The sequence below is a fragment of the Ptychodera flava genome, chromosome 10 (assembly GCF_041260155.1).
Source record: "Ptychodera flava strain L36383 chromosome 10, AS_Pfla_20210202, whole genome shotgun sequence".
Lineage (NCBI taxonomy): Eukaryota > Metazoa > Hemichordata > Enteropneusta > Ptychoderidae > Ptychodera > Ptychodera flava.
Window position 1 is genome coordinate 37,933,163 of NC_091937.1, and position 27,072 is coordinate 37,960,234.

The 27,072-nt window shown below is 38.3% G+C and overlaps 2 protein-coding genes across 3 annotated transcripts in view; one reads left to right on the forward strand and one right to left on the reverse strand.

The window, feature by feature from the left end:
* The window catches only part of LOC139142700 (nitric oxide synthase 1-like), a 38,661-nt gene extending 33,998 nt beyond the window's left edge, over positions 1-4,663 (reverse strand). The window contains exon 1 of the mRNA XM_070712764.1: positions 4,612-4,663. The gene's annotated coding sequence lies outside the window, so the exon portion shown is untranslated. The remainder of the gene's footprint in view (positions 1-4,611) is intronic.
* Positions 1-27,072, forward strand: part of LOC139142701 (protein downstream neighbor of son homolog) — a 116,675-nt gene that overhangs the window by 11,635 nt on the left and 77,968 nt on the right. The window contains exon 1 of one of the 2 annotated variants that reach the window (XM_070712767.1): positions 25,524-25,587. The exons of the other annotated variant lie outside the window; for it this stretch is intronic. The gene's annotated coding sequence lies outside the window, so the exon portion shown is untranslated. Of the gene's footprint in view, positions 1-25,523; positions 25,588-27,072 lie in introns of those variants that run through there. 2 annotated transcript variants of the gene reach the window in all.

Consider the following 27,072-nt stretch of genomic DNA (forward strand, 5'->3'; position numbering starts at 1 on the left):
AAATGAACCGAGCTGTACATTTTACGTGTTCTAAGCGGGTGTGTACAACAGGTAACAAAAATAGCTTTTTTACCCGCCTTAAAGTTTCATGTATGACGGTAGTTCGCGCATCGAAAGTGAAATTAAAACACGATTGGAACTAATTTGGGATAATTGGATTTTCATATTTTTCAAATTTCTTAAAAGTGTAAGGTGTCGTACAGATAAATATTGCAATAATACAAATTACTCATAAAAACAAGTGTGTAATGTAAAAAGAAACGCAGATGAGATTACATTTGTAGATTAAATCGGCATTACTTCACCATCCAATTATCCCAAATTAGTTCCAATCGTGTAAATACTTAAACTTTTGCTCAAACTTTCCTTGATGAATCTTTCAACCATTCTCTTTCAAAATTAGAATAAAAACCGGGGGTCATTGTGCAAATTTTGGTACCAGGGAAACAAATAACCCAAGATTTACCGATATTTAAAATTCAAAATGGCCGCCATCCCTGTGTTAACTCTATGAAGAAAAATAAAATTTTCGAATTTCGAAAAACTAAGCGAGTGAAAAGTTTTCTTACACCAAGAGCTTTAAAATGAACCCTCACAAGTGGTAGATCAGAAAAGAATTGTGACAGTTTGAGAGTCCAAATATGTGTCGCCGAGGCGCATTCTAGCTTAAATTCCCTGTATTTTTGTTTTGTTTATAAAATATATTTTGATTTTCTTTTTCTACTCCGAGGGCGTATCTTTAAAAGTGTCACTGGTCAACATTAGAGCTTCATTGACCTTGTCAGCGTCTGTCTTTTCAACCTGCTCGCTGCCAGGCTTAAAAACGAAGTTAAACTCTAAATTGATATAGTCTAGCACCAATCCGTACATTTGGTGTAAGGCACTCCAAACGTCTTGAGGTATCGCACACCAAAACTAAGGAGAGGTGCCAGACGCACGTTTTAAAGAAACTCAATACAGCTTAAGTTCGGTTCATTGGCCTCCACGAGGAAACAAGGAAACGTTTCGACTCCAGTTTTATCTCAGTAAAAAGGCTGCCCTATGACAAAGTTGTTTATGACACATAAAAAAATTAAATTTGAAAATTTTTGAAGTAATGAATTAATTTGTGGATGTTTCCAAAGTTAAGAAATCACTGCCTTTGGGACAGATATTCACAACTCCGTGTTGCATTCTCTCAAAGTTGCCAGATTGTGCGGACTTGTTTTTACATTAGTTGAAAAAATAAAATGCTTTTTTGAAAATAAAACAAAATTTGATTTTTTCCCGGATTTGGGGGAGGAGCGGCAGAGGAAAAATGGCGGCTGATTTGGTATATAGAGAAATTGTAACGTATCCTCGATTTGCTGTATTGTATTGTTTTGAGAGAGAATAATTAGACAATACGTTGTTAGGTAATGCTCTCCATTAACACCCTTTGCAAGCTGTCCCTTGATTTTCATTCTCCGTCATGAACTTGAAAGAGAATGGTGTAGCTTCAATGAGGAAAGCGCGAGCCAAAATTTTGTAGCGAGAAGCCCATTATGACTGGATGATCCGTCGCTCGGGACAGGGCCGTTCCCTTCGTCATAGTACCGAACACAGTCCTGCCTTGAGCGACGGATTTTTTTAGTCTAGGCGAACGTAACCTCAAATTGAAATTATATTATAATTGCATTAGAAGCGGTCATTGTACACTTTCTCGGAAGACAGAAGTAGTAAAGTAAGAGAATGACGGATTGGTTATCCGTAAAACAACTTGTAAGACCAGAGGTAAATAGGTTCGTGTTTCTTAAGATAGAATGCCTCGGTGACGGATATAAACTCTCAGACAAGACTTTACAAGACTTTTCTGATCTACCACTTGTAGGGGCTCATTTTGAAACTCGTTGAATGAGTGAAAATTTTCGTGAAAAGCAAATTAAATTTATTGTTTATTGTTTTCCTATGTGGCCATGGCGACTGTCTTAAATTTCAAGAGTGTGTAAAATATTGGGCGATTTGTTTCTCTAGTACCAAATTTTGCATAGTGAGGCTGGTTTTCATTCTTGATATCAAAAGGGAATGGTGTAAGTTTTTTCCTTGCTGAACATTTGAACACAGGTCAAATTCTCTTTATTTCGAGGCACGTACTACCTCAATAACTCATGAGTTGCATACCCATGGCTGTATTACAGCACAGTCTAAGAGAAAAACGAAAGCTAGGCAACCAAAGGTAATTAATCAGAGATCCTGACATGGCGCCCCTAGCAACTTTCCTTTGATAGATGGGGGTTGGAGCTGAAATCTATTTTTGGCAAAATGCTCATTGAATTGTGTTTATGACCGACGCTGAGCATTGATAAGATGGTGTCATAAGTGGGCATGATGCCAGCTCAGATTTAGCTGTAGATTCCCGGATCTTCAGAAGTGAAATACGTCTGTAATCAGGATAACCTCCGACAGTTATCTGGACAGGAAACACTCAGTCGAGGATAAAGCGCCACGAAAGACTTGCCGTCATGGGTCGAATAACGACCTTTTTTATCAACAGTGTCCATTTCCGGTGACATTCTAAGTAAGATTCAGCATCCTATTCGTTACGGATCTGGCTTTATCGAATACTTAAAATGTCGTGAAATGTGATACAAGGTTGTGTGTATTGGCGTATATTTTTCAGCCATAATCTGAACCCACAACTAAAGAGGGAAAGACTAACCACGGAAATGCAATCATATCGCGTCATTGCTTGATACAAGCTATAAAAAGACATTAAAGAACAAAATTCGGGTAATTAACAAGTTTGTTCAGACATATCCGCTTTTCCTGCATTTCTGTGGACGTGACGACAATGATAAATGCTTTCGGTTCAAAGTAGCACAGTAAATGTGGATTTCATATGACTCAGAGTTCAATGTAGGGATGTACGAATAAATGTATTTTCAACGAGTGACACATTAATTATGAAGATACATCATATGGCTGAACAATGTCAGGGCCCGAAATTAACTTTTTACCCTGGTAGTCCACTTGGGCTACCATTTTCTGAAGTTGGTAGCCCAGTGACAGTGGCTGGTTGTCCATGAGTATTTTAGTTTAGGGTTACTTTACTCGTCCGAGTATAAGCCCCGGTTCAGCAACACAAAATAGCAGTAAAAGTAGGGGCTTCAACTCGAGAAACCCCATGTTATGTGTCACGAACGCTTAATTTATGATAATTTATGTACATTTTAACACTTTCTATCACTTTCAAAATCGGCTTACAAATCCAAAGAAATTGTAACTTGAGTAAAGAAAAACAGAAAAAAAAATTCTCATGATCTTTATGAACTGGCATGCCTTGTTACACCCGAGTCTCTCTATACAGAACGTAATACATTTTACTGATCGACAACCATAGATAAAAGACAAAGAAACTCAGCCAAGCCTAACTGACACAGTGTTTTATGTTACTATTTCAAACCAAACTGATTACAAAATCTCTTGATAAAAGCGACAGTTTTGTGAAATTTTAGCATCAAAACCCCAAAACTTGACCCAAGTACGTCTTGTATGCTGCCGATCGACAGCATAGTGTGAACTGGTATGCAAAGACTGCACACGGAAAAGCAACCCAAAATTCTAGTATCAAACGCCAGATGCATCTTGTGAAAATAACAACGTAGCTGTGAAAATTGTAATAGTCATCAGAAAATAAACTCTTCACAGATGAAAGGGTAATTGCTTCAAATAAATGAAACTGCATGTCGACTGTATTAAGTTCTTCCGAAAGTGACTGACATTGCACGCCAAGTATTTCATGTCCCAAGCTTTTGTAGTCCGAGTGGGCTACCATGACGTGGACTTTGGTAGCCCCAGGGGAAAGTTGGTAGTCTATGGACGCGGGACTACCGCTAATTTCGAGCCCTGAATGTGCAGTATGTAAATATTCCGTCCTTAGTCAATATATGGATATATTGACCTCTATACAGAATTTAAAGCAAAAATTATCTGCAGATAACAAGGAAAGCCATGCCAAAACAAGGAAAGCCATGCCAAGTCATCACATCCGGGTAACGGCGTCACCAGCTCACGTAAAGAGCACTGAAAATGTGTAAGCGTTCGGCTACTCTTTGGAACTCGGAAAATACTGTAGACGACTCGGACTCGGCCGAGCCACATTACAAATCAACGTTCCCCTAGTGGGTAAATTTGAATTAGAGACACTAACAGTCTACTGTCTTTGTTTGAAGTTAATTAATACAGTACACTGACGAAAGAAGACTATCACTGTAAGAATTCAGGTGCGCCAAAGTCACGGCGATGTTCAGACACATAATCAAATGGGTGCATCCGATATTTCAAGGTCGAATTTGTTTGATGCAACAGGAAATATAGAAAACCACACGCCACAAGTTTGTCAATTAGTTGTCCCTGGGTTGTTGCCCACAATATCAAAACTCTGACGAACAACTTCGCCGAAGTGTGACACCGACTAGTCCGATTTGCTGTTACCTTCTGACAACTAATACTCTTACGAGGTAATGCTCACAATGAAATACTGTCCTCATTTTCGCGTTTAATTGAAGTAAGACCACCTAATTTCTACAGGAAACTACGGCAAAATCTCTCGGAAAATAAATGAAATAGAAAAAAAATGGTCGCAGGACTTACATTGTCAAAGTTTCCACAAGAGGCAATTTCATTCCCTCGTGCAATGCTTTCCCGTATGGGGCTGCCACCGTCATGGAAATATATTTATAGTTTTTGCGAAATCCCTTATTTGGACATAAACGGGGAAGGGCCTTGGCAACGCAGGGTCTACGTGACAAAAACGTGTTCGGTGTCAAATAAAGTTTTTGAAATTTGCGAGAATTGCTCCCAAAACACCCAAAAATCGCGCGCGCTCTGCGCATGGCACTGATCTATGCTAAATAGTATTTCGCAATCGAAACACGAAGGTGAAAGGCCGGGGAAAATCCTAGCGTCTATGGATAAATTGAAGAGGTTAAACATTTCACAGATATCACGGCTGAATATATGTGCATAGTTGCAAATATTGGAAAGGGAGTGGAGCAGAGTTGTAGTCATATGAGACTCTCAATAACTCTGGCCTTCGTTAAAACATATCAAAGGCTATAGAGACTTAAACACTTGCTCAAACTTTCCTGGAGGAAACTTTCAACCATTCTCTTTCAAAATTAGAATAAAACTCGAGGACACCTCACAAAACTTGGTTCTAGAGAAACAATTTATTTTAAAATTCACCGATATTTTAAATTCAATATGGCTGCTACCCCTGTGTTGACTCTGTCGCGCAAAAGTTAAGTTTTTCACAAAAATATGACGGTGGATACTTATAAGTTTGTTTACTGCAAGAGCTTCAAAAGGGCCTACACGTGAGATAGACCAGAAAAGAATTCATAGTTTGAAACCTCATATTTGTAAGACACCTTATGATCAGGTGTAGCCCTCGGATCGGTCATCGTGTATTGGAAATCATTACAATTGGTTTCCACGCCTCCCTTACGTAGGGAGGCAAGGGCAACCCTGACACAAAGGGGGGGGGAACGAGAAAGGAAAAACGAGCAAATCTCTACATCTGATATCAATCAGGATGTATTAGCTGTGACATTGTAATTTAAACTTTTTTTGTTCTGTTTGTATAATACAGATTTTTGCTCTGCTCAAAATTTTATATTGAAATTCCTTGTGCTCAACCTCTCAATACAGGATGTGTGTGGTAATGTAAGTAATCTCCAATCGTATCGTAGAGTTAGATGTTAATCTGGACTAGAACTTATATGTCAGCAATAACGTCGTGTATTGAACACTGTGTATTGTATTGCCTGGGTTTAAGGTAGTTCGTGCCTCGAAAACGAAAGCTCTTTCAACCATTTTCTTAGAAAAAAATTACACAATATTTATCAATATTTGAAATTCAAAATGGCTGTCATCCTTGTGTAATCTCTATGAGGGAATGTAAATTTCCCCGGTTTTCACAGAACCAAGCCTGTGAAAACTTTACTTACTCCTTAAGCTTCAAAATGAGCCTCACAGGTGATATACAAAATAATATTGTAAACATTTGAGGGTCGGAATGACTGTTCCTAATGCGCATAATACCTCAAACTTTGATATTCGTCGTATTTACATGAAGAGGCTAAGGACAAGTCATTTTATGAAAGAATAACAGTGAAAATATTATCAAACCTTTGATCCCTCCTGAAATTACCCTTTGTCTGTCTGTCTGTCTGTCTGTCTGTCTGTCTGTCTGTCTGTCTGTCTGTCTGTCTCTCTCTCTCTCTCTCTCTCTCTCTCTCTCTCTCTCTCTCTCTCTCTCTCTCTCTCTCTCTCTCTCTCTCTCTCTCTCTCTCTCTCTCTCTCTCTCTCTCTCTCTCTCTCTCTCTCTCTCTCTCTCTCTCCATACCTGCTAGAAACGTACGTACATTATTCATTTTTTTGTCCGGTGCTGACTATTCTGTTTTTGTTGATTCAATGAATGCATGAGTCAAAATATACATTTCAATCAGGAGATTCGAGGAAAGAAATATAATTACTATGTTTTTCATAAATTTTACATTGCTGTAATTGAACACGTGCGGGTGTGATAAATATTAAATTGTATATGTATGTATGTACGTATGTATGTATGTATGTACGTATGTACTCTTTAAGTTGACTTGTTATAGGGTCATAGGGCTATAGGGTTGTTATAGGTCAAAGCTTCAAAATAGTGACGTCATAGTTCCGTTAATATTGAACCACAGTTGTACGAGGTGGGGACGTCGTCGAGTGGATTTTGACGCCGGATTCTTCCCTCAGAGGTTAGATCCGTAGATTGCGAGTTAGAATGCAGCGGGACAGACTTGAAAAATTACCGACTGTGTTTATATGTGTGACAGTACGGCAAGAACGACGATAAAACCGATCGGTTTGCGATCACAGTTACTTTGTATACGTTATGGATATCACTGAACTATCCGCAAAAGAACTACCTCATATAATATACGGCCGAGGGGAAAATCGTGCGGTTCCTGTTACCCGACCCATTGTAGTTTTTACCCGCTGACACTACACTTGTTAGAGCCTTGTGTACATGAGCAAGTAAAAATAATAAATAATAAAAACCTACCTGAAATCGTGCAAGAAATACAAATCCGATAGAGTTGGAGATCTTTGATAGTGTAACCATCCATTGTTGCAAGCTAGCAAAACACGGCCAGGGATTTCCATAACCAGTACTCGATTTTATTTGCAAATGTTGAGAAAACTTTAATTAAATGAACATCCTCGGAGTTTTTCTCATCGTAAACCCATGCACCCCCACCCCTCAGCCTCGTTGAATTAGTTAGTGATGTCGCATACACTCCTCATATGGCAGGGTATAACGCCACCTTGAACAGAATGAAAATGAGTAACTGGTGACAACGAAAGTGCGTTGTCAAAAAAACTTCGTTCTGTTGTTTGGGGACCGGAGAGTTGCAGCCGGAAAGAACTTTTGTCCCACTGTAACTTCGTAAAGACAGAGCCTGGCAGTGCATGACATGCATGTTGGGCGAGATGTTTTTTCGACGGGACTCGGCGAGATTGTTTTTGTTTTAATAGTACTTTGAAAATGTAAAATGCATTCTTTTTGTATTTAGGCCGAAGGGAGAATGTCTCTCGGGGAGAAACATTCTGGCTCTCAAACTTTAACGTATTCTTTTGGTCTACCAGTTGACGGGATTTCATTTGAAAGTTTATGGAGTAAATAAAGTTTTACCCGGCTTAAGTTCTGAGGAAATCGGAAAATTATATTTTCCCCCGTAGAGATAATACAAGGATTGCAGCCATTTTTATTTCAAATATCGGTGAAGTAATAATTTTGTTTCTCCAGTGCCAAACTTTGCGCTGTGACCCCAGAATTTTATTCTTGATTTTGAAAGAGAGTGGTTAAAAGTTTCCTTGATGAAAATTTGAGCGAAAGATGAAATCCTTAATTTTCGAGGTGCTAACTATCTTAAAGATATAGTATTGATTTCATATGCAATTCAACTCTGGCATGGGCAATAACATGCTGTATTTGACATAGAAAAACCTTGCGATGGATTGAATATGCTAGAGAGACGAGGCTCCTGAAGAAAACTCATGGAATTTAATTCTTTATACCACATTAATCTTATAACGTGGCCCTTTATGAAGCGAGGGAACTATTCATTGCTACTATTGTGCAAGACGAGTATTGAGAAAGAGAAAAAAACATTGCAAAATAAAAAAATCCCAACCAACCCACCATATTTTTCATAAAGGTAATGTAATTTGAGCCATGTTGTTTTTCGTTTAGCCTTACAGAAAAAAAAAACTTCAGTTGATCCGGCTAAGATTTGTCAACACGGAAACTACAGGTCATGCATGTTTAACACGCCACTCAGGACGCGCTGTTGTAAACATACCCCGACTGACATAGGGAGGTGTATGACTGTCAAAACACAAGGACAAGTGAAAGAAAACAAAGTACTCGACAAAGATAATATATTCATCGTTGAAAAAACAACTTACTCAAAATAAACCTAACACCATTGATGCTGATACTGCCACCTTCCATTTCAGGATATTGTAGGCTGGTGTTATGACGTAGCTGATTGTTTAATCTTTAACCATCTTCTCGCCAAGGCATGTCCTGCCGTTTCAACGCTACCCCAATGAATTTATTGAACTTTTCTTGAACTTTTCTACTGGCATCTTCTTAACTCCTTATCCTAAGTATTCTTACCATGTATCTGGTTTTCTGATAAAATTACTTTTATTTTGACTTAAATCATCTTAATTCTTATTTTAAATTTCGTAATAATTACCGCGTTACATTTGCAGGCAGAAGCCTTCTATGTGAGCATAACTGAGCTTTTGGTTTATTCCCTCTGATTACTGCAAATCATTGTGTACCCGTGCAATGTCGTCTGCAAAGAAAGTAGGTCGCTACCAGCAGAACAACAAGCGCATAAATCACGGTGGTTTCTCCCACAAAATCAATAACATCCCCACGATCATGAACAGGTTTATCACTTTCTGACCTATAGATTCTTCTGTTGCTTCACCACGAGTTTAACCCTTTGAGCGCTGTTATTTTCTCCCGCCAAATTTTAGTGCAAAATTTTACTAATTTTTATGATTTTTTTCTGTAATTTTTCGATATTTTTGGACAAAATGGACATCACATTTCATTGGCTACAGTTTTTTCTCAAAATTTTTGCAAAAATCTGAGAAAAATTGACCGGCGTTGATTACATAAAGGGGACAGAAATAGACTTTGGCGCTCAAAGGGTTAATATCCCACGCCTTCCCGCCGCGCTTCACTCCCGAGAAGAGTCCACGCAATTTCCTTGTATTCCTACAGTAACCTACATTAGCCATTTCCTACATTGGAAGTTTGAGGTAAAGCAGGACTCAAATCTATAACAATTTATTTGAGAAATTCAGGCCAGATCATTAGAGGTGAGAAGGGTGGTAAAGGAGGTTACTCTTTAGAAAGTTTTACATGTTTTATATTTTAAGTTAGCAGCGTATGCACACCCCCCACCCCAATTCATACTTGTTTTTTTTTTTCAATTTCAAGTCACACGCCTTTAACTAGAACAAGGAGATTGTAAACAAATTTCCCACCCCGGACTTTCATTTCTATCACCCCTAAATTTAGGAAGATCTCTCCCTTAAAGTATTCATGTCCGTGTTATTTTCAACAACTCTAGGGCTGTTTTTTTTTTTTTTTGCGTTGACCAGCAGTTTCCGGGTTTGGGAATTTTTTGTGATACGGACTAGTACTAGGTCGAACTGTGCTGATGATGTACACCTAATCGTAGTGATTGGCGTGAAAATGACCAACAACAACCAATACCAAAGATACACCCAAGACCATTTAACTGTTGATTAAGACTACTTGATGCAGACAGAAATTCTGGTTGCACTGAGACAAAACCGACTCTGCCAAGGCATGCATGCATGCTGCCAAGGATTGTAAATGAAAGCTGTAAACGATAGGCACCCTTTGTTCAGGATTGAGACACGAGAAGCAACACCGTTTTTATGAGCTCACTGCTATTAGTGTTGTACAAACTGATGTGTTCCACGCAGACTGTGTGTCTGAGGGAATCGAAATCAGCCTGACTGATTTTCATAAATCTAAAGAGATTAGGTGAAAAGGAGAAAAATCTACAAGTGAAAATTCATATTTAGTCTACAGACAAGTTTTCATGAAGTTACAATGACATCAGTTTTTTCCTTTGATTATCTTGTATATGGGACAAATAAGTTGTCTGAATAAAACAGTACGCAGACCAGTTTTTATGCACGGTAACGGTTATCTCTATCTTGAACATAGAGTGCCAATCGTAAACCCTCGTTTGTAAACCTTGGTAGAGCTGGTTTGGCATGTTTGGCCTTCATGCAAACAGCTTTTGTGACTGAGCTTAAGGTAGTTTGCGCCTCAAAAATGAAAGACTTAAACTTTTGCTCAAACTTTCCTCAAGAAATCTTTCAACCATTCTCTTTCAAAATTAAGAATAAAAATCGGGGTCACCATACAAATTTTAGTACTAGGGAAACAAATAACCCAAGATTTACCGATATTTGAAATTCACAATCGCCTCCATCCCTGTGTTATCTCTATGAAGAAAAATGTAATTTTCGAATGTAGGAAAACTAAGCCGGTGAAAAGTTTTCTTACACTAAGACCTTTAAAATGAATAAGTGGTATATCAGAAACTAATTGTAAAAGTTTGAGAGTCCGAATATCAGTCCCCGAGGCGCATTCTACCTTAATCAATAGTTAACTTGCTATGGGTGTATCTTGCTATCTGATCATCCAACGACAGTGCCATTCAGTAATGCACTATTCCCAATCTTACGTATATGTCTGGTGGAATTTATTTTTAAAATGCAACGAAATTGAATTAATTGAATGCATAATATTTGTTTGGGGAAATTGCAACATTTGCTTATACAATTACATAAGAAGAAATTTAGCTTTGCGTAACTGGACATGCATTTGGCGAATCGGATATTTCATTGGCGGGCAATGCCTGTCGTTTGGCAAACGACAGAAAATGCCAATTCACGCTCTTTTGGAAGAACATTTTGCTGGTTTATACTTTGTCCCCAGTCCGTGATACCGGCTGGCTAAGTCCGATCCCGTTGTTTAAAAATCAATTTTCGGTTTCGAGTGTTTCTTCCAAGAAAGCAGGAAAATGCGTCATTCAAATTCTTTCGACACCATGGCGTTGGTTGATTTCACACAGGTTGGTGAACTCATGTTGGAGACGCCACCAGGACCGCGGACGGATGAAATATTGCACTTCAAAATTGTCGTTCAAATACAATTTGGGCACTGATCCAACAACTCATTTAGTTTACTCTCGTGTGCGGTCGATTTTTTGTGAGTTTTTTGTCCTCGCGAGCAGTACTAGGAGATTGCGCTTGGAGATATATGACAGTCCAAAATGACCGCCCATCTTTCTAACGAGTACAGCGGCCTTCGCTTGCTTCAGTTAAAAAGACGTGAGGAAAATCACTTTGTCCGGCGCACACGGTGAGAAATTTGCCTCGCGAAGCAAAAAATATCAAACACTTGGATATCTTGCTCAACTGCTCGCGAGGACAAAAACTCACGAAAAATCGCCCGCACACGAGAGTAAACTAGCTGGGCAAACAGCCTCGAATGAAATTTTGCTCTGCTAATTTCTCTCGTCTGCGGCAGTGTTTAAGGTAGAACGCACCTCGGGGACAGATAGTCGGACTCACAAATTTCTACAAGGCTTTAGTGATCCACCACCGAGCTCATTATAAAGTCCTTGGAGAAACGAAAACTTTCACCGTCTTAGCTTTCCGAAAACCAAAAATTAACTTTCCCTCCATAGAGTTAACACAAGGATGGCGGCTATTTCGAATTTAAAATATCGCAAAATATTGGGTAATTTGTTTTGTGACCCCCTGTTTTTATTGTTGTTTTGGTAAGAGAATGGTTGAAAGTTTCATTCAGGAGAGTTTGAGCCGAAGTTGAAGTCCTTCACTTTACTTATTTTTTATTTATTTATACGTGAAGCCCAGTGACCTTACGCAGTCAATAAAAAATATACAGAACAAAGCAAAGACGAGACTGGAACACGCAGCATAAAAAACTAACAAAGAAACATCAAATACATTCAACAATGAAAGGCTTGTCGGCAAGAGATAAAATAACAGCAGAATAAATGATACTTCTTCAGTTCTAAAAGCCAAAAAACTAGAAAACAGATCAACATCAAAACACTACTAAAGTTTTATCGCCCCACGTCGACAAAAAAGGAATACTTTGTGAGATTTACACGGTGGTTTGGTATTCTAAGTGATTCAGAAGACCCGAGACGCGTAAAATGAAGGTTGCTGGTAATAACTGGACTATCGGCCGAAGAATTGAGACACATGTGAACAAAGCAAAGATCTAAAATTTGAAGACGTCTGTAGATTGGCAAAAGATTGAAATAAGAACACAAATGAAAATAAGTATCAATATTATACTTCAGTGTCCTGATGTAGTCAATTAAAATGTACCTAAAACAAATGACTGGTGCTAAAAAAAAAACCAAAGAAAAACACGCAGCAAATCAAAAAACAAACCGACAAACATCAAATGCAGTCAATACTGATAGGCTTGAAGGCCAGAGATAGAAGAGCTGTAGGCACACTTTGCTTTTAAAGACACATAAACTAGGAAACATATCCAAGTCAAAGCGATAGACAATATTTAAAAGGTTCATTGCCTGACATAAAAACGAGATTTACACTTACATTGGGTATTTTGAATAAGTCCGACGACCTTAGACGGCTCGGAGGGACATAAAAATGAAGCTGGATGGTAATATCTGGGCAATCGGCCGAAGAATTGATACACATGTGAACAAAGCAAAGATCTAAAATTTGAAGACGTCTGTAGATTGGCAAAAGATTGAAATAAGAACACAAATGAAAATAAGTATCAATATTATACTTCAGTGTCCTGATGTAGTCAATAAAAATGTACCTAAAACAAATGACTGGTGCTAAAAAAACAAAGAAAAACACGCAGCAAATCAAAAACAAACCAGCAAATCAAAAAACAAACCGACAAACATCAAATGCAGTCAATACTGATAGGCTTGAAGGCAATAAAAATGTACCTAAAACAAATGACTGGTGCTAAAAAAAAGCAAAGAAAAACACGCAGCAAATCAAAAAACAAACCGACAAACATCAAATGCAGTCAATACTGATAGGCTTGAAGGCCAGAGATAGAAGAGCTGTAGGCACACTTTGGTTTTAAAGACACATAAACTAGGAAACATATCCAAGTCAAAGCGATAGACAATATTTGAAAGGTTCATTGCCTGACATAAAAACGAGATTTACACTTACATTGGGTATTTTGAATAAGTCCGACGACCTTAGACGGCTCGGAGGGACATAAAAATGAAGCTGGCTGGTAATATCTGGACAATCGGCCAAAACTTTGACACACATGGGAACAAACCAATGATCTAAAATTTGACAACGTTTGTAGATCGGCAAATGATTGAAATAAGAACATCAATGAAAATAATTAACAACATTATACCCCAGTCCCTCCTTAAAACAAAGAAATTTCCATAATTCCCTTTGAACCCGTATAATTTTGTCTTTGTAAGATTTGTGGTGTGGAGACCACTCTACTTAACTATACTCCGGGACACTCCTGACAGCTTATTGCAGCTGTAGTAAAATCAGAAGATGTCCCCTTAATGAAACCAACCACTTCTTCTTTTAATGATCTGGTTGTTCTGGTGGACAAAACTTACATTGTTAGAGAAATAAACACGAAGATCCTTAATGACATCCACTCGTGTGATTAATTGCTCTTGAAGCTTATTCGAAAAGGAGAAGACATTATGCACTTTTTTGAGTTTCAAATTGATTTTCCAAGTTTTGCACCATCCACCAACTGGAGAAATATCTTATTGCAGTAACCTGCAATCTGATTCAGTGTTGCTAACCCGACAGATCCTAGTCATTGGCAAAGAGGAACACGGTGGCATGAATGATGGACCTAGCCATGAATCCTGTTGAACACAGGAGAGGACACACACATCATAAGACTCGTGTCCTCCGATGACAACCCTCCGTCTTCTACCCTCAAGGTATGAGTGAAACCATGAGAGTAGGTTGTCATGTATACCATAAAATTGTGAAGAAGTTTATGGTAAACCGAATCAAAAGCTTAAGGGAAATCTGTGTAAATGCTGTCAACTTGGGCACCTGAAGAAACAATCTCTGTACGGAAATTGGAGTAGGAGACAAGATTAGTCAATCTCCATACAGAGATTGACTCGTGACGCGCGGCGTTGATGATTCTAATTCAAGCTAGAGGGTCTCCGAGTCGTTGACCGCTCCCCCACCAGAGCCAGCATGGTAGTGGCGACTGCTGAGACTCCCTAGCTAGCTTGTGATTATCCACGCCGCCCTATAATCTGTGTACGGAGATTGAAGACCAGTTGCTTATGATCTCCGCGAGAGAATCATGAATGGAAGACTTTACATGATTATATATGAATTTGTGGACTAAATCGTCAAAAACAAGGCTGTTGAAAAGTGGCAGAAGGGAGATCGGGAGATTATTTGTGACGCCATTCCTGGACCCACACCTACAATTGCTACAATATTTGCAGCTATGAAGATGGACGGAAAATAGCAGGAGCTGACAGAAATATTACAGATATAATTAAACACCTGCACCTGTAACCTATGAAATTTCGTCGTACAGTAAGTTCCGGTATCAGAAGACGTAAAGTCCAATAACTTGTCGCGGAATACAATGACTTTAGGTGGATTCTATTTGACCTTTGACCTCATGGCATACGTCAACACGAGGGGAAACATACACACATATATACATACACACACACACACACACATATATATATAAATATATATATATATAAAATATATATATATATATATATATATATATATATATATATATATATATTATATATATATATACACACACACACACGGGCGACGTTATAAATATGGCCTTTATTGTTGTCCCTATCAGGGTTTTTTCCTAAAGTTTTCGCCAGTGAGCCGGACGGGCGTTTCCATCATCTTGTACAAGCGGGTAGAGTTAGTTTTATTTTTTCTGCTCAGCGGGTAACTTGGGGCCTATAGGTCTACCGAGCAGGCATGGAGTAGTGTTCGGTGGTTTTGTATAGTTTACCAGGAGGAACAAATCATACAGTGGAGCAGCGAGGAACTCTGCACAAGGTATTTTGAAGCTGTTTACTGGAGGATGCACCAAGTGACTCACTTCATTGTGAATAAATAAATAAATAAATAAATAAATAAATAAATAAATAAATAAATTTCCAACCAGTTAATAACCGTGTTGTTGTGTCATTAGCAGGCAGAGAGACTTAGAGTTTTGCGGGAAAGTGTTCTTATTTAGAAGCAAGAATAAAATTCAGCCTGGGACTTCACCAAGTAAATTGACACGTGGTATACTTAAGAAACTAGAGACCATCCAGCATTTGAAATTCAAAATGGCTTCCATTTGTGAACGGGAAAATTAAATTTCAAATTTTCATAAAAATTAGACATCGAAAACTTTACTAGCTTCAAAATAAGCCCCAAAAATGGTAAACCCAAAAAATATTATAAATTCGACAGTTCGAATATCTGTCCCCGAGGTGCATTCTACCTTAAAGGGATAATAACTCAGCTTTTGGTGATATTTTCTTACATTTAAGACTCAAAAAGTACATGTTCTATTTCTTATCCCGCACTACGTTGAAAAAAAAGATAGTGTAGAGGCTCTGCCAATGCAGGATGCATGTATACAATTTTCCGTTCAATGGTTTGCAAATGAATTCTATAGCAGTTGTCAACGATAACATCAGACATTGCAAATGTCCATTATTTGTTATGAAGGTGAACATTGGATGTAATAGATTTTTGACGTAGAAAAAGATCACCGTATTTCAGAAACGGAACAGAAAGTAAGTACAAAATTGTTTACGTGTGTGTGAAAATGTGAGCCACGTGAGGGACCGTAAGTCACGAGGACAACATTCAGAATTTACTGAGTCTTAACACGCTTTGAGATGTCATGACCCCAACAGTTCGGTGTGGTCTATATCCTCGACGGTTGGGTGTGGCCTGTATCCCCGGTGAGTTGGTGCCTCAGTTCGGTGGTTCGGTAGCACCAGGAAATAAACCAGCTGCCAATTCAAGTACTGTTATGTTACGCAGTTTTCACTGCTGCCTGGTAAGGCCTGGTATCATGTGTGAGCATTGTGTCACACACTGTGACTCGCAAAAGTAAATGCAAACGACGTGACCATTCTGAATATTGCTCTATTACAGATTTCAAATAGTTTTAGGTTTGTGGAAAGGAAAGGCCACCCGTGCCGAAGTCACATGATTCCCTGTGTGAATACAAGTGCCACAAGTTCGGGTATCTGACAAAGCGTTATATCACGCCACAACACCTTTGTGGATTTTGTGTTCTAATTTAGAACAAAATGACATTTTATACTCGCCGCTCAAGAAATAAAACGTTATATTCTGAATAGTTTATATTTGCTTCACGTGAGAAAGTCATTTATACGTTTGCTAAACGCAATTAGCTGGAGCAAGGAGAATATAAAGAAATATATGACTCGTGTTTCAGACTCAAGTAAAATCACTGAAGTATAAAGTGAAATAAGTATTCGCCTTCAAGGTGAAAAAATGCGGTAAAATATGTCCTTGGACGAGGACGATCCTAAATGTCACCCCTATAACCTACATCATGACGTCACATGTTTATCTCTGAGGCCAAACAATCCGTCGCGGCTTCATCTCGGCTGTCGGCGTCGACAACTAACACACAAAAACCCACGATATCGAACAAAGAAAATTGTAGAAGAGGAAATATGGTCCTAAAACCAGAATAATTTTCATCTATCAAAATTATTTCATACGGACAAACTGTAGCACAATAGTCTAGAATGGCGCAAGACGTGATAATCTCGCCTGAAACAACAACAAAAACAACAACAACACAAGAAAAAAAAAAACTTCCCGTTCAGACGAAGAACCTGTCTTTCTGAAGTTGGGATGAAAAGAATAGCAAATTTAAGTTTCCGCCTTTGCCTTCGAGAATTTCGTTTTCGTTCAATCTTTCAAAATTCTGCCAACGTTATACTAATGTTTCTCGTACATATGCAAATCAGACAAATAGCTAAAAATATCTGGTAATAATTGACCCGGAACTCAGGATAATCTTCATCAAAATACCGGATATCGTTTCGTCTTGAATGAATGGAAAACATGTGAGTTATTGTAATGTTTTGAACGAAGTCCACAAAAGAGACGGAATTTGGCAACGTCATGGATGTATTGGCTCTTTGACAATGTTGATTTGGATGTGGCTCCGTGCTCAAAGCGAATCAAGTATCTAGTCTCGCATTTCCCGGTTTTTCAACCTCAAATACTGTTCATACGCAGATATTGTTCGGATGTGGACTTTGACAGTCACTGGGTGAAATTCAAGTGTTGTCAGTAACATCAATGTAAATCACACTTATAATATGTATAATGGTCGTCGATAAGTTCAGCCGAGTGTTTCGACACACTGCTAGAACGTTATTACCGCTGTCTGTCGTCTTTGCCTACGGTCTGTTTGTGATTCGCAATTCCTTGACTAATTGTCCATTCTCACAGTTGATTTTAAGTCGAAAGTTTCTAGTTTCCATTTTAGAACCATCGATTAGGGACGGCTGCACCGAAACACTAACCAAAATGTTTGAGAAGCATGTTGGTCATTATTCTGTTAAGTGACAGCAGAACAAGATACGAGGATGAAAAGTCACGACGCCTTCTCCATAAATTTAGAAAAACAGGCAGCGTGGTTTTGTTTTGCAATCTAAATCACTTTTACATTCTATCATAGGACCCCAGGGCCCTAGGGTCAATGATCCCATCATTCTCTCTCTCTTACAGTTAACCGGATCTCAAATTTTGCACGTGGCCCAGGAAGGTAAGCACTTTGTAGGCGGTTGACAGGATTAACATGAAGAAATATCACCATTTTATTGACACACCTATCGTTCAATTACGTCATTTATCAAGGAACGGATAGTCTTTCTCCAACAACAAGGCTGCCGAAACAAGAATCGCGCCGTGCCATAAATGATCCGTTGTTCGAACTGTTGACAGAGCAAACTCGCTGGCATATAATCGACATTGCAAGAGCGAAATTAAAAATGGACTGTGAGTTAAATTTTCGCGAGCTTAGGAATGTCAAACTGTAGGAAGTCTGTTTTTCAGATGATGTTGTTTTGGTGATTCTAACACAATTCCATCATTGTGAGCGGTTTTAAAAGACAACTGCATGCGGCTTCCGTTTGTGTAGTATCTGCGCATGCCTTGCCACGTCTGTCTGACTTTCTGTTTCTATAGTATACATTTCTGCACTTCAGTGCATGGCCAACTGTACACAGAAAGAGCAATTTTCAAAGACCGGTTTGTATCTTCATGTCACATGTTGTTTACGGTTGACCGACCAACTTAATCTTTCATCCAGCAATTTTTTAATTCCCAAACAATGATGTTGTCAGGTTATTTCCTACAATATACAGGTATTTCATATTGAACGCTATGACCATAATAAAAAAAATTGCTGCAACAAGAAATTTCTCGAGAATATATATTGCGGGTTGAAGCCTGCCCTGAAATGAAGTTTAAAATAAATACGTTAATTGTCGGTTATGTTTTTTGACCGTTCGTTAAAAACTATTTTGTCGTTTTAATGTCACAGATTTCCGGCTATAATTTTTCCTTTCACAAAATCAAAAGGTTACGTCAGTGTCTTAACTTCTTAAACGTACAGGGTGTGATTCTACCATTGCGCATTTTATCTTGTGAACTGAACGTATGTAGGTGTAACATGCGCTGTTATAATTTACATAAGAATTTTAGTCCGGACCAGAATTCATTTGTCAGCAATAGCTCTATAGTCTACATATATCTAGAGGTTTTTTCTCTGTTTTTGTTTTGCTTGTAAATTGCAAGTACTTATTCTTCTTTCGGCAGAAAGTTGAAACACCTACCATTTAGCTTTCCAACACAGAGCCTACAATATGCGCTATTGTTTACATTTGAATTATAGTCCGGACCAGAAGTCGAGGACGAACGGTTTGCTTGAACTGTCAGAATTAATTTCGAGGGTTGATTTTAAACCAATGTTGTCAAAATTATTCTTTTGATACTCAAATATCAGATAAAATTTATTAAAGACGTCAGAATGCGATATCCTTTGAAACGATTCAAGGAGACTTGCGTGGAATTTCCTTCACTTTCCACCTTAACTTAATGATTTATTTTATCTCCGTTAGCACCAACATTGTGTAACAGCGCTAAGTGATCACGGTTTAGAAGTTCACTCTAGACCCTCTACCATTTCTACCGAAATTCATTCCACAGTAATTTTAGTTTCAATTTGCAGAAGAGCTTCGTGTTGTACAGTCAGGCCGAGGTACACCGTGACTCTACATAACCAATATCTTCGACAGTCGTTTGTTTTGACCACACACGCGGAACTTATTTGCTTACAAGCTACAAAAAGGAAACCACGAGATTGTGAGTAAATATAACGGATGCCCGTCGAGTACATTGACCGAGGGTTCACAGGTGAGGCATTCTCATAAGGGTCGGACCATTTAGGCCTTCGTCTTCGAAGGGGGTTGTGAGGATCGGTATGTGTGAATTGTTTGTCATTCAAAGATACGACAGTTGTAAATTAAGGTAGTTCGCGCCTCGAAAGTGAAAGACTTTAACTTTCGCTCAAACTTTCCTTTAAGAATCTTTCAACCATTCTCTTCCAGAATCACGAATAAAAATCGGGGGTCACCGTGCAAATTTTGGTACTAAGGAAACAAATAACTCAAGATTTACCGGTATTTGAAATTCAAAATGGCTGCCATCCCTGTGTTAACGCTATGGAGATTCTAGAAAAACAAAATTTTTGAATTTCGAAAAACTAAGCCGGTGAAAACTTTTCTCAAAACAAGAGCTTTAACATGAACTCCCATAAGTGGTATATCAGAAAAGAATTGTAAAATTTTTAGAGTCCACATTTGTCGAAGACCAAGCATATCCTCACAAATTTCACATGCTCACATGCTTACACGGGCACAGAAATATTTTCTTTGCAAGAATTAACATTCGGCAGTCTGTACTCAGACTGGCAGACGAAGTTCACTGTATTTTCTAATTTGACCGCCCTCCAAAGATCTGTGGGCCAATCCCTGAAAATTGACAGAAGTGCAAGATTAACAAGCCGTATGTTGCAAATACACTATAAAAACATTGCGTCTTTATTTGCCAATGGTATGCAACAGCACTTCATTACATGCATGTCATTACTCATTGAAAAAAATTCTGATCGAATTTCGTGCTTTGGTTTGCTTGAAGGCGCAGCTTTGTGTGTGTTAACAGCTGGCCTTTGTATTTTATGTGTCAAAACAACAATAAATCAATAATTTTCTGGCGAGTTTTGAAATACCAAATTGTTCATGAGTAGCTGAGCACTTGTGCAATTTGTTGTTATCGCGGCATTTGCATCATAGCAACAATAACCATGCCCGGTTGAACAATGTGACGCATTTTTTTTAATTCAGTATCGGTCATTGTACTGCGATGTTTGCAAGCAAGCGAAGTCTTCAAAATATTAGCGTATTCCATGTTATGACAGCAACAAAATTTGATCGATTTCTTTTGTCCGAAACGAAAGCATACTTGTGTTCTGTCAACATGCCCCCATGATGATGAAATATAGATTGAGAGTAAATTTATTTTGAACAGGGTGCTACCAATAAAAAAAGCAAATTCAGCAATGCCATGCATAACCTTTGAAAACGCCAAAAACGTTTAGGATCTAAAGCCGTTATGTATAGGGGAGGTCGGGTTCACGGAAACACGCATCTTTGTATTTGACCCCAAGCGATTCCTGGAAGTATCTCTTAAGATCATATCGTAGATCGTTTGCTAAGACACTTGGGGAAGATCTCACAACCGACAGGGGCTTCCCCGCCGCTGCCCCAACGTATGTTTACTCATAGTTTACGAGGCTAACAGTAATTTAAAATTTGTGGTTCAAATGTCGTTGCACGGACTTGATGTCGAAACCAGTTTTGGATTGAATAAGCGGCGACTATCAGGAACATCTAGTCTGTGAAATGTAACAAATGAATACAATCCTAAAATAAGCAAATGAATTAATACAAATGATTTTAATGTAAACGATTTGTACAGTAAACGCTCATTAATCAGCAAGTTTGTCGACATTTTGATCTAAGCAGAGCTGGAGCAGATAATATTTTCTGTAGACTCAGCTTATTGCATTTTATATAGGGTCCTAGTGAGTAGATGTGGACATCTTGTGTATGTTTAAACGGGGAAATTATTGCCTTGATGTAACTTTTAATATTATTATTATTTTTATGTAAAAAGCAACTACAGTAATTATTTTTTTTCTTCTTCTCCTCAAAGTATCCTGAACATCAAAATTAGCCTTGAATGTAGACTGTAGTTAGCTAATTATGCCCCTTGCTTCGTTATGTAACTGTGAGAAGTCTGTGTTGGTTGAGCGTTTCGACATGATCTGTTGAGTTCACAGCTGTATGTGTTTCTCAACAGAAACAAATACACTGGAAAACAGCAATAGTTGTAATTAAAGCGGCTTCAAAATTATCCTTACCATACGGCGTGCGGGGTCAGTAAGCTATACGATCTGTATTACTCCCATAAGAAGAATGTTTTGTTGTAATGTCAATTTGTTTCAAGAAAAACAAAAACCAAAAACTACTCAAATACTTTCTGAAATATCATTATCTGGCAACTGTAATGGACTAACGATTTGACAAGGTGGGAGGATGGTTCATTATACGCACGTTAAATGGTGCACACCTGGAAACCGTAAGTTTCATGCGATTGTCGGGATTATAGTGCACGCCAAGAAACCCTAAGTTTCAAGCGATTGTTAGAATTAACAAGATTGGAACCAATTTAGGATAATTTGATAGTGAAGTAATGTTGTTTTAATCTGCAAATATAACCATATCTTCTTTCCTTTTTAAGTTATGAACTTGTTATTTATGAGTACTTAATAATTATATTGCAACATTGAGCTATAGGGAACCTAACACTTTTGAGAATTTTGAACGATATTAAGATCCAATTCTCCAAAATTAGCTCCAATCGTGTTAATTGTTGCGCACGCGTGGAAACCGTAAGTTTCAAGTAATTGTTAGAACTTTCATAAAGTAAACTCCTAAAGTCAGGGTTCACCGTGCAAATATTTGTACTGGGGAAGTAAATAAATGACCAAGCAATTACCATTATGTCAAATTAACGATTTGCTTTCCCTATGTTATATTCATGGGGAAACTTTAAAATTTTCAATCTTCACAGAAACGGGACAACACCGAAAACATTGAAAATAGACCACAAAGTCAATAGACCAGCAACATTTTATAATGATATAAGACACCGAATGGCCAGTCCTCCACGGCGCAGTCTACATTAAAGGTATACAATCACCTGTAATCTAAATATGCCCATATATGGTCAAAGGGGCGTTCCTAGGTATTCAAAATGCCATGTGAGGGGGCTGTTTTTAAAAAGCGGCCACCCGCTTAAAATCTGTGATTGGTTAGATTTTCTCTTTCCATGGTAACTGTGGCAAAATTGGAACAGGTGACAGTATACCTTTAAGATAGAATGGGCATAGGGGACGGATATTTAGACTGTAAAGCTTTTGCAATACTATACTCGTTTACGCAATGTACTCTCATTTGAAACTCTGAGAGTAAATGAAGTTTTCAGCAATTGGAACAGGTGACATACCTTTAAAAGTCGATCGAAGGAGAGCACGTGCCAACATGATTAGGAGGCTAGGACATTGGATCATTCTTTCTCTCCGGACCAGAATGTAAAGGGAGTTTTCTGCAGTGGGATGACTGCAGTGTTGTGTCATGCGTAATATATCACTGTTTCATAGACGGGTCTGGCACAGAAAAAGTCAGTTTTATGGGGAAAAAACAAATCTTCTAAGAGCTGTTTTTCATTGAACAATAGCGGCGCAGGTTGTCATTTACGAAGTTCGCTAATAATCGATTGATATTACCGCTTATTCTGATCGAATAAATGACTCACCACTTCACGAAAGGTCATGCGAGGTCGATAGCGCTGTTGACTGAAAATCGCCCCGACAACAAATAGTGCCACATTTCTCGGATAGATATCAATCTTGAGGATTTCCAGTTGTATCAATACTAAAGGTCCTTTTTGTGAGTGTCAGTACAAATTATGAGGGCAAAGAACAGTGGCGAACGCATTGTAAATATGTGGAAAAAACGGGTAAAACAATAATTATTCCTTTGAGTGCTGTAATTTTTCCCACCAAAGTTTTAGTACAACATTTTACCAATTTCCATAAACTTTTTCGCAATCTTTTTGATAATTTTGGACCAAATGGACATCAAATTTCATCGCCTGAAGTTTTTTATCAAAATTTTGGCAAAAACTGAAAAAATTGACTGGTGCACATTTCATATGTGCGACAAAAACTGACTTTGGCGCTCAAAGGGTTAAAAGGTGCAATTGACAGAAAGCAAAAATATACATTTTTGAAGCCCGTGACAATGTCCGATCGCTTCACAGGCACTGCCAAATCTTTGTATTCGGGGTAATAATACCAGCAGTTACTGCAACCAAACGTTCAGTCCAAACGGTGCGTTTTAAAGTGTAAATCAAATTTGTCATGCGGTAGCAATCGCCTTGAAAACTGAGAGTAATCTTTTTCATTCTAAAACTTTTCTTGGGGAAACTCAAAACCATTCTCTTTCAAAGTAGGGGGGTCACGGTGCAAATGTCGGTACTAGAGAAACAAAGTACAAAAGACTGCACCTAGATTAAAATTCAAAATGGCCGCCATCCCTGTATTGATTCTATGGGGCAAAATTAACTTGCGATTTTCACAACGATAAAATGATGAAAAATTTATTTAATTCAAGAGTTTCAAATGAGCGTCGACAAAAGGTAGATCAGAGTAGATCTGAGTCCTAATATGTGTCTCCGATCGAGGCCCATTCTGCCTCTAATATTGCCAGGCTGACGTCAGGACAGAAGTTCATTTCCTCGGTCATTTTTAGCGTGCGTTATCTGATATCCTCTCTACTCCAGTTATCATCATCACATATGGCACCGAAGTGCACGTGTTTTTGATGACAAACACACATGTATAACTGAGTTTGAGAAAAACCGGGAACTTAACCCGATTTATATCTTCAGTCCTGGCACGGTCTATTCTCCTCACATAAGCCTTGTCTCATTAATCACAATTCTTGTTTACCTTCTTACATTCATTATATTCACTTAAACCCTTTCACTACCCTGGTTTGGCCTAAACCCATTGTTATCGATGGTTAGTGTGTTTGCTGGAAATTGTGGATAAACAGGCCAAAGAAAGTAATTGATAATTTCTACATAATCACATGACACAACGCAGTGTACAAAAGCATACAAAGACCGTATCGACAGAGAAGAAGTATGTCGAAACGTGCCATGGGGATGTGCATCCACAAATCATATCGTAATATAAAGTACTGACTATGAATGTGCCAAAGCACCATTAACCAGATATCAGCTGAAAATGCTCCTATATTTTGAGGAAAAAGCGTATGTATCATTGAGTTTACCAACTTTAGAAAATAGTGTGTCGAACTTCGGGTAGCAGTTGAAAGCTGTGTCCATCATCAATATTTAATAAATTAAAGGGACAAAGTCAGCCATTTTTCATGAATTTTGTTTGATGCGAGATACTATTTATATTGTTTGACATGTCGAAAGAAACTGAATGAATGGGTGACCATGTGTGTATTCGACCAAGGTTTGAGACGTGATACATGAAACCATGGTGAAAATGAATTAATGGTCATGACCATTAATTCATTTTCAAGATGGTTTCGTTTATCGTGTCTAAAACCGGGGTTGAATATATGCATGATCACCCATTCAATCAGTATCTTTCAACATGTCAAACGTTGTAAATAGTACCCGATTACATGAGCGGGTGTGACAAACGCTTTCATAGGTCAATTAAGGCCACATGACCGACCACTGAATACTCCCTATATTTTCAAAACTGCGTGAACCTTTGTCACAACAAAACAGATATTTATAAATATTTGCATAGTAAATGTATGACGCACACCATAAAATCGGATTCACTCCTCCTATGCAAAATAGTCACGGCACGGATGGTATCTAATACATATTAATTTTGAGTTCCAGACTTAGCAGAGTTTCACAAAAACAGAAAGAGCAGGTTATACTTCGAGTTGCCGTTACAAATAAAAATGAACAAGAATAAGGTTCGTAATTCTCAAATTTTCAGTCAAACATTTGGAATTCAACTACGACGAATTATGTAAATTTTACAAAGTTTCCCCCCATATTGCGACAGCTATTGATAGAAGTACCAGAAATGTGAAAGTTCACCACGTAAGCCAGATTAAAAGCCAGCTGTAATCAACACAAATGGCGTGGCGTTTTGAAATAGTGGGATCATAAGAGCCAATTTTGGTGAGTACTCCAATAGTTTAGAGCACGAAACGTGTGAGGAATTTGCAAGACAATAACGGTCGGAAAATGTCGCCTGCGAGTGGTCTCAACTGTTGAATATGAAATTGATGATGAAATTGAGCATATGTTTCACTGTTCTTTCGACGGAAACAACAGCAAAGTTATTTTAAATAAGTGACGTATTTACGTTTCTCTGCCAACTCTTAGCTTTCGAAAGTCGTTGGGATGAAGAGACAGTGTTCCCCATGCTAACATCGTCCTTTGGTAGCGGCCCTTGCCTCAACCTTCAATGTTTGTAATCAATGAATTCCCTGCATGAGTGTACAAAATTGGTTTTACATCTAATAATGCTGTTTGCTAGGATTGAAAAGTTCGAAACAGAAAGAAGTGTCTCTCTTAATGATTCATATTATATCAATACGTTATCCCCTTGTGAGGTGAACGAACTCGGACCACGTACGTGCTCGGATGTATGCGCGACACGTTAGACAGTCTTGGACTCGAGTTCCTGAATTTGGGTATGAGTTGATTTGGGCGACACGTAGGGGACATCTCGCGCTGTACATCTGATGGAAAAGGCGACTTTAACTTATTTTCTATACTTTCGACATGTTCGTTGTTCACGATATAAATACAAAACAGCCAGCAAACTTGTGACAAATCATGGAAGGTTTGTGAGACGGTCCTCTGAACGCCTTTACCAACAAATATCAATCATTATACCAATTCTAGGATGAGCTACGGTAAACTAAATATTAAACAGTTAATAAATTCATCAACAAATGGTTCTCACCTGTCAACTCACTAACTTGTGAAACAAGCCGCGGTTTGAAGACACGGGATAAGTTCCTAAGTTAGACAGCTCTTCAAGTGGAGTTATCTCTAGTGAACGTGCAGATTTTAAAGCTATTGTTTTGTCTGACGGAGCAGCCATATTTGAAAATTAATTATGGCTCCTCCCACGTCATAGTTCTTACCCTTCTGCCATGTCCACCGTTACGGAAAACCATGACAAACCATCTGTTAAAAATGTGGACGGTCTTTGATGATAAAAATTGACATGCACTGTAAGGCCGAACAAAAAGAGTTGTGCTGTTCCGATAACCAGACCTACCCTATTTTTTACCTGCCGACCCAAAACTTTTTAGAGCTACGTAAACACGGAAGCAAATAAAGAAAGAAAAAGAACAAACCGTAAAATCACGCGTTGGTTACTTGGCATTTGATTTTTGTTTGAACGAGGATGTCTTTTAAGTTTTTTATTCCTTTTACTAGTATGATACATTTTTCTGGAAATGTTGTGGCCAGTGTTAGACCGCCCTGAACCCCTGAAAAATGCATATTTAAAAATATTTTGGTCACTAATGATATTTTATGTGCACTTGATTCTAAGCAGGATGTGTTTTTAGTTATGTTAGATCTTTCTGCCGCCTTCGATACGATTAATCATGAAATTTTGTTAAAGCGTTTGCACCGGGTGTCTCT